Raw genomic sequence first — 9,334 nt, 5'->3', positions numbered from 1 at the left:
ATAATTGGCTTCTCCTCTTCCCCTTTGTTCATACTTGATTCCAGAATAGGCCGCCGATATTTGCTTATTCATAGAAGATCGGGCCGATGTGAGACAGGGAACGAACGAAACAAACGGACAGATTGTGGGCATTGTCTGCGAGCCATTCAAGTTCAATAGTAACATCAAACGTAAAGCTCGAACGTAAAACGTAGGACTATCTCCTACGTTTTACGTTCGAGTTTTGCCCGCTGACTTGCACATAACTTTACCGCACATAAGACTGCGCGATAGGTCGGCGTCGGTCCGCCTATCATCGTGGAAGGTCAGCTTGGCATTCTGCCTAGGGTAGTGTCCAAGGGTTAGGGAGTTAGGACCGTAAATAACTTCAGGCATTGGCATTATACGACTACACAGATGCTACGGCCAGCCAGACACGTCAGCATATTCTAGTTATGTCATCGTATATCTGATATATTTAGATGAAGCACTAAATACTGAAGCGTTGATCTAATGTAGTTATATTGTTCTAACAGCTCATGTTCACTATAACAGGTTGTTTTAGCTACACATGTTAAATCGACTTAACAGATTCGATAGATGCGTTAGACTTTTTGTACCTAATTCATATAATAATAATAACGTATATGTTGCTTCTGAGGGTGGTAAATTATCACAGAATATTCCTCGTCCTAGAACCTCGTCATCGTCTTGTCCAAATTTCCGACGACGTCTCTTATCAAAACATTGGTCCATCTAGGCTTTATTGTCGCACTTAAATGGACAATGAATTTATTGGGAAAAAGCACGAGTTCGTCGATCAACCATTTTTTTTCAAATTTTTTTTTAATCCTTCCTTACTACAATAGGAACGCCATTGAGCTTTTAGGCAGAATTCGTTGTGTTTTGGCTATGGTTTCGATCGGATCACGATAATCACCTCGATGAGCAAAATACGTTTGCCACGCATTATGCCACACCCTTAGAAGCGGCCCTGCTTAAAATAGCATACAATTAATGCTGAATCAGACAATTGAGCTTACTTTTCAGTTCTACTTAAGCTTACATGTTTCAAGTCTTATGTATAGTAGAGCCGTTAGCAATTCTACCAGGCGGTTGGGTAGCACCGCGATACGAAGTGTGCCCACAGTAGGATTCCAACCCAGACTGCTACGTGTCTTTCAAGGTCAACAGGCCAATACGTCATCACCAGACCTAACCTTGGCGAAGATGGTTTATTAGTTCGAAGCGCAAGGTTCTTTCGAGTGGTGGGCCGATTATACATTCGGTTTGAAGCTAAAAACGATATTATCGGAAGAGTTCAGACTTCGACGGTTCCACAGAATAACTCCTGGTAATGACCATGACATAGCACACGTATTCGACGATTCATAATGCTACTGGACCTACCTCTTGCATACGCTAAGATCGATGAATTCGATCTAACGAAAGAATCTTCTAGTCTGGGTACAAAATCATTCCAGAGATAGGGCAATTACGGATATTGCATTTAAAAGACCTTTTCACAAGCTTGGTATAACAGTTCCCTTTTTCCATAAGTCAAACCACTGACAAGAACTTAACATTTCTTGACCTTATACACCCGACCTAATATAACGGCGAGAACGTTTACGAATGTTTCCTCCCAATTCTTTTTTATAAATCTTAGGAAACTTAATGTCTAATTAATGATCGCCAACGTGGTTGTGTGTTTTCACTAAAACAGAGAGCTCTTCTAGTGTTTTACACGATGCTTTTGACGGTAAGGCAGATCTTCTAGCCGGAAACAGTCTCCCGACTCGTGTTGGTTCGCTAATTTAGATAATAGCTTTTTCACCCCACCACTTGTCGATATGTAGTTCACGCACACGCGTAACTGCTACAACAGAGCTACCATTTCTTATTAAATTATTTTTGAACTACGCGTCGCTAACAGATAAAATTGGGGGATAATATACCCCTTTCGCCTTCAGAAACTTGCGAGTGAAAGGCGGTTGAGTTTACTCCAGAAGGAATAAGTTCAGAAGGAAGAACATTTGTTAGTTACGAAAACCTGCGAATACATTAGGCAAGTGCAAAAGCAAGTAAATAGCGCAAATATGTCAAGATTGGAGTGTTGAATACCGGCGAGAAGGTAACTTGATGTCAGGACCGTAAGGATAAAAATGCATTGTCGCAATCGGGAAAATTATTCACAAAAGGAAAACTTAGAGTCTCATGGCTCTGTAAGCTAAAGCTGGTATTTTACATGTAACGTCTTACAGATTTATTACCCAAGTACCGAAAATGCCGAGCTGACTAAAACTCGGCTTTGCGAATTAACTTCAGATAAGCTAAGAATGCGTTTGGTGTCTTTCACGTGCAATTTTCAGAAGTTTAATTAACAAAAAACCTGCCTAGAGTACACGGTCGCCATGGACCAGGCATGGTTCAATTTCTGTTGCCAGCTGGAGAGTAACCAGTGGGTCGCCCTCGAGGGAAATTGACTTCGGTGGCAGTTTCAAGTAAGTTTGGACGTAAAGTGATAATAGTGATAGCAGGAGCACCTGTTACTATAAGGTACTCATCGAAAATGAAGCAGTGAATGCGGCCCGCTTCAAGAGACTCATGTGTAGTTAGTACAGTCATCGTCTACATAATATCCTGAGTTATACATGTCTTCGCAAATGAAGCAGACATTTCACGAAGCATCCATGAATGCCTTGGTTTTTTAGGGTATGCCATCGCTATTTTAATTTTGAGGACGCACCGAAACACACAGAGGAAAGTTCCAGTAACGAAGCTTCGAAGTTCCAGTAACGAAAAAGAGACGACACGAATGTCACCCATCCAGCGTCCGTACCGCGACAAAGGGAAATATTCGTAGCGACTGTCGTGAAAGCGAAACGGATGATTCTTTTGAAGATTACCGGTTCACCATTTACAGCCTCAACTGTTCGCAAAGACGGAGGACACGGCAGCAGACGCAGAGCAGAGAAATGGATACGCTCTTCTTTACTATCATTTTTTCAGTCTCCTGTACTTACGCAGAATTGTTTTTCTAGACAATGTGGCTACCTCTTTCATTTCGTTGATAAAAATGAACAGTTAGTAATAACAATAATAGCACCCAGAAAGGCTAGCAGTCGAGAAAACTTGGCCCATAAAGGTTTCTCCATGTGGTATAGAGCTAGCTACAAGTATCAAGCACATGTATGCTTGTCGCCCCGAAATAAAACCAAAAAGAAGAACACCTCTCCATAGAAACTCCATGCTCGACTGACCTAATAGAAGTGCTCACTTGTTTTAACGATAATTAAACTGGGATATGAATGCTTAAAACTTTTGTTGCTACTGCTCTATCAGAGGAAGGGGTACATAATCGGTTGGAAGCAGGTTGGAGCGGAATGAGGGCGGGAAATCGAACAACAGGGGCGTCGGCCGACATTTAAAGACGTGGCAGTACCTATCTGAATGTCGGCACTCTATCGGCGATCCTAGTGCCGATGGTGGCGGCAGACCCGTTCCTGTCCTGAAAGTAGACACGTAGCACCGCTGTTCGATATTCGGTAGAAAGTTCCAGCAGACGAATGCTACAGATTAAAAAAAAAACAGGATTACAATCGAATGCATTCGATATTTGTAATTACATTGGCTGGACCGAGACTGAGAGCGGTGGCTGCATTGAATTAGCATAGGGTATGTATATGCGTACTGATATCTAATCTATGTCGAACCTAGGTTGATGAAAACTATTATTTCAACACATTACCATAGAACAGATGACGTCAGAGCTATGTTCCAGGATGGTGTGATTGATAGTTTTTATCGTTTGCAAAATAGACCTAAGATGCCATATCAAAATAGGTTGGTTGTTAACCGGACGCTGCCTATTATCAAGGATTTTTATACAGCTTATTGGCCTGAGGCCGAAAGCATAGTGCAGTTACCGGCGTATTATTGTGGTACGCAGGCGTAGTCCTTTTCTAAAGCATCAATTTTTATCACTATCTGACCTTTTGGAATTATCGCACGTCACAGAGTAGCCGTAGTTGCCTCAGCGAATTGAAAATTGTAGTAAACGTTTCGAATCAGGTACGCTTTACTGAAATCCTCATGACTGATATGCGGGAAGTCGTTTCGAATAGAGTACCCTACATATTGTATACCGATGGCTCAACTATTTCTATGTTAATTGTAAATAAACAGCGTATGCTCGTATGGTAAACTGTATGAATGAAACAACATGCAGACTTCGCGGCTGTATGCAGTGATGACATCTGCAGGGAGCACTCTGGGATGCCCATGATCGAGGCCGTTATTTTTTACCTAGCTTACCTAGGCTGCTTCTAGATTTTTTTTGCCATTTTACTCATACAGGAACGTTTCTGCTATAAGAAAAGTACTAGTTACCGTATGATCAATGCCCGTCCTTTAATTACTTTTCTTGAGCATCTTGAGTCGCGTTATAACGACAAACGGATTTGTTTATTTGTACGATGTTTTTTTAACCTTCAAACAATTTCTCCTCTGTCTTACCATAGGATTTCGGGCTTCAGTGTCAAGCAATCGGTAGTGCTAGTTTTTAAGACTCTTGTAATTTTCAACTCTATGTTTACTTAGCAACGTGGGCGAACCTGTCCCTATGGCCGCATGCTGCTTGGTAGCTGGGTGATAGGGCAAGCGTCAAGAGTGCGCTATTTTTCAGCTGAAATATTCATTGCACGAGTACGTTATGGATTTCTAGGGAAGGGGAAGAGTTTGGTTGAACAAAGGGCAGCGGGGTAAGAAATGACAAGGGATAGTAAGAAACAAAAAACACATATGCACGAAATATATTCATTAACAATCGACACACGACTGCTACGTCTACTAAAGGAATCTTTAGTAATATCGTTGTATCGTATATTGTGTAACATGATTTCTATGCGACCTGATAGCGGCCATTGTTGTAACTATACATCTGAGTAACAAGCACTCATTGAATAAGGGGAAAATTTGATCTCCAGAAAGGGCAGTTCGCGGTTTTTCTAATATCGAAAATAGCAAAACAGTACAGAGTGTATGAAAAAAACTATGTGCCTACGCGTAGTTTCGAAAACTGTTAGATATCATTAAACTATTTATGCATAAAAAATAACCTGGTCCTAGACACTATTTGGCCGCACCGTGTATTGTCTAAGGGGCTTAGATATATGTATAAGGTAAGCCAACCAAGCCTCGTATCTGGGTATTTACTTCGATAGAATGCAGCTTACGCCGGCATTTCGAATCGCAGAAGACACGAACTTCGATTAGCTTTAATATTAAATTTGCTGCAGTTTGTTAGCCACAGCAACCCAAAAAACATCGAAAACGTTTAGATGCCACTTTTATTTCATCAAGCAGTTTTCGCTACTGAATGAGGACCTCATTTCTGCTTGGAGCGCGTATCGGCACCGCGGTCCACCGTTCTTTCCCATTTTTCCGCCCCACCGACTTAGGCCCATAATTGAATGCCGGATTTCCAAAAAAAAAAAAAATAAGAACATTGTGTTTTGCGAATAAAAATGAGAAAGCGTTCAAATCGTCAGAAAACGTGATATTGTTCTAATTTTTCAACTTGGACAGCATCGATCAATTTTTCCCGTTTGATACCGTCAATTTAATGTGATTAGACCGCACGGTAAGGCAAACTGAAAGCGATGCTGACTGACTCGGTTGTGTTGTTAAAGCATTCAAATATAGTATTAGCAATTATCTATTGATATTGCCCACCGTCAGGCAAATTACTGCGAAATTATTGGGAGACTAAAAGCAAAAAGACAAATGATAAAAGCCTTCTCGTGGCGATAATTGTGTCGGGTTTTATGCTACAACATACATCTTTTCCATTCTGAGTCCTGTTTTCCTTTCAGCCTCTCAACAACAAAATAATGATTTCCTTTTCTAAGAATGAATATTCTAAAGAAGGTTGATTCTGGATATTAATTTGCATCTGCTCAGAAAGGAAGGAGACGACGCTCTCTAGGAACGTCCCAGCTGGTCATCATCACTCGAAGGCTTGAGGGGTCTCGTTTGCAGGACCGACGCAGCCATGCAGTAGCTCAGCCACGTACCGCTTAGGCCCATGCGAAATGGTTTTTACAAGGGAAAAAGCAGGTTTCTCGATTCATAGCTGCTCGAGCATAGCTGTAAAAGACCTGCACAGCGGATGTCTTCCAAGGCGTTCTCTGACTAATTCAGATGGCTCTGGAAGCAGCACTCTCTGTTTCAAATAGAGGAAATAAATAATGAAGGAATTTCCCACTATATGATTCTCATGACATGTAATGGCTTACATTGTCTTGTTAAGGGCAACCCAGTAGAATCCCTCCAACCTATAAACCGGTACTAGCAACGGCTGTTCAGCAAGATCGGTGTAAAAAAACACATTACACAGTTGCTAAAAATGGCCCGTGACTATTATCCTCTCAGATGGTCTGTATACGTACACGCTGAACCGAAAACTTCGAACAAAAAAACTCAACAGTTAGATCATTGTGTGCGGCACACGTTTATACTACGAAGTGCATGGCCTGCCTGCACAGTTATTTGCCCCACAAAACATGTATACCACTAACTTCTTAGCATTAGCATGGGCAAAGAATATTAATGGCCTCGTCTGCAATGCTGATGCTAAAAATCACTAGTATTACTAGAACTTTTTCAGGACGCCATGTACCAGCTGGTAAAGAAGAGACAACTGAAAATATGGGTCCGTATCAATCTTCCTATACATTGGATTGGACACGGCATGTCTGAATTCGTTTTTTTTGCACACTTTACGCTAAAAAAAAAAAAAAAACAAGGACAGGTGCGTCCGGTATCTATATTAGTGCTATCTACCCCCAATAGACAAATACGTTTTCCGATCTGAAATGCCCTATTCGTCAATCAAGTGGGAGGATCTGGATTTTGTATGAGTAACGTAAAAAAACCTGTTTATGCGATGAATGACAACTTGTAACATTTAGAATATCGCTTTTCGAGTCATTGCCGATATTTATTTTGATTTGTCTGTTCATCTATCTACGTTTATGATCGTGTCAAGAACGTCAGACCCATGCAACTAACTAATATCGGTGCAACATATACAAATATCATATATGACTCGCAGCTTCTTCTACATTAGGAGTAGATACATACGTCACCCAACTGTCAACAAGACAAATTTACCTTGCTACTCTAATTAAAAACGTTCTATACTAGCTAAGCCGACAGTATAAATAGATATAAAAATTTACATTGTACTTTTATTAGATCCTGATGTACTCAGTAGCGTTTCAGTGTACTCGAACGGCTGGAACGAACACGCTTGTCCATGCGCCTTTTACTTACAATTGGATTTTATTTTATTCAGGTTTGACAGATGGAACTATTTTCGTAGGCCTTCATCGAATTGCAAGGCATCTGTTCATATCGATAGCAGCCATAGTAGTTAGAGAAATAATCATAATACTAATACTGTTGGCGATGAAAGAAGCGGAATGGTATCGCATTATACGGAAAGCTTTGCTTTTGAGACAAATATCTTTAAAGAGATGGCTGAAATGGAAAGTATTGGCCGCGGCGTTGGTCTACTTTAGATTCTGGTTCTTTTTTTTTAGCTAGCACATTCGAGCAGCTCTATCATGCAGAACTAGAAAGCGACCCGTCACAGGTCTTCAAGCATGGCTTGGAGCTTACTAAGCTTTCTCTAAACGATAATGGTTCGATAACGGCAAGGAAACATATAGGTTACAAGTAGTCAAATGCTTGTAGTTTAAGTAAGGTCTGCTTCGCTTTTCGTTGCTGAATCAGCTTGGTAGTCAGATGGAGTCAGTCCAACAAATAAAAATAGGTTATAGGATTCAGGCGACCTTTCTTATTATAGCACTCAGATATGGTCATGCCTGAATAAAAATGACAAGCTTAATTGCATCTTCACTTTGGGCCCATTAGACATTTCACTTTATCAACACAGTCAGTCTTCTTCTAGCATATGAAAGGTGTGTATATATAAGAGCTTTACATTTCATACTTCAGGTCTATAGTGGGCCTTGTTGTATCATCCTGTCATCTGTCTGTGCAGCCTAAAACAAATTCTCGTAACAAACTTCAGGTTGTCGAAATGATGGTAATAGGCTTTGAAAACTACTAAAATTTCTGCAATTGTTACTAGGGAGGACGTGTTTTTTTTTTTTTTTTAGATTTGACAGTTAAATAATTAGCTACACAGATACTGGTTACAGAGATGTACCTATACGCTGTTTATGAGACGTCGTGCACTTGCAAACTGCACATTAATTATATTATAATACTAGATAATAAACGTGTAGCTAAGTTACTTTAAAGACATACAGGTCAGGTCATATGGGTCGTGACGGGTCGGCGTCACTGCTTATGCGCTAACAGCCTTTATTCAGACTTACGATACGGTGCCTTGAAGACGGGTGAAATTCTTGTAAATGATCACTTTATATTTGTTACGATAAAAAACGCACATATAAAACACCACCTTCAAAAACAGCTATTTACGACGCAAAATGCACTATCTGCTTGCTCTGAAATTGTTCTGAAAACGCTTTAGTAATCGACCACTTATGAAAAAAACAAGTTGATGAAGTTACTTCGGAAGTTACGTAAAGCTATGGCATCACCAACGAAATAAACATCGTTAAAATGCTCAATATTTGGGTGTGACACGAATCTACATAAGCAAATTTACTCTATTATACTTAGATACGTAAAACTCGACGAAGTTGAACCGTTTATGAAGCACTTGATCACGGGTGACGGAAACTGGATGACGATAGTCACGTACAAAGAAGATCACTGTTAAAGCTAGGAAACGCTACACAGTCTACGGTAGAGCCTGGACCGATGCCTGTTATGTTTTAGAGGATTAGAAGACAACAATCGTGCATGATGGATTGCTGCATTCTAACAAAATGATCGAAGTCAACAACTGATAAGATTAAACTAGGCAATTACTAAAAATTGTGTAAAAAATTAAAACGAACAGAGAAGATGTCACCTTCTGCCATGGCCATGTCAGATCACATACAGGCCATAATTACCCGGCAAAGATCGAGAAAACTCTGATGATGGCGTCGCTGGTGGTTGGTGTTCATATAGTTTCCATAAGGGGATACGAAAATATCCGCCTTGTTTTTGCAGTAATAAGATTTTGGTGTTATGTCAAAGATTATTTACTACACTGCCCGGTAGAAGATTCCTCTAAACGGCAGTGCAGAATCTCCGTCGCAATCGATTCAGACTGCCTCAGGTTATGCACAACAATGCGATACGCTGAATCCATAACAAAACTCCAACATGCTATTCTTTCCATTAAATACTCATTGATATCGAAGGA

General features: G+C 40.4%; 1 long non-coding RNA gene across 1 annotated transcript; it reads left to right on the top strand.

Moving 5' to 3' along the window:
• Positions 1 to 2,360: 2,360 nt before the first annotated feature.
• LOC147752165 (uncharacterized) lies at positions 2,361 to 5,486 on the top strand. The gene is made up of 2 exons (XR_015314848.1): positions 2,361 to 2,483; positions 2,694 to 5,486. It is a non-coding gene; the product is annotated as an uncharacterized LOC147752165 (long non-coding RNA).
• The last annotated feature ends 3,848 nt before the right edge of the window (positions 5,487 to 9,334 follow it).

Source organism: Varroa jacobsoni, unplaced genomic scaffold (assembly GCF_002532875.2).
Source record: "Varroa jacobsoni isolate VJ856 unplaced genomic scaffold, vjacob_1.0 scaffold_1445, whole genome shotgun sequence".
In the NCBI taxonomy this organism is placed as follows: Eukaryota; Metazoa; Arthropoda; class Arachnida; order Mesostigmata; family Varroidae; genus Varroa; species Varroa jacobsoni.
This window is presented reverse-complemented; position numbering and strand designations above follow the sequence as displayed.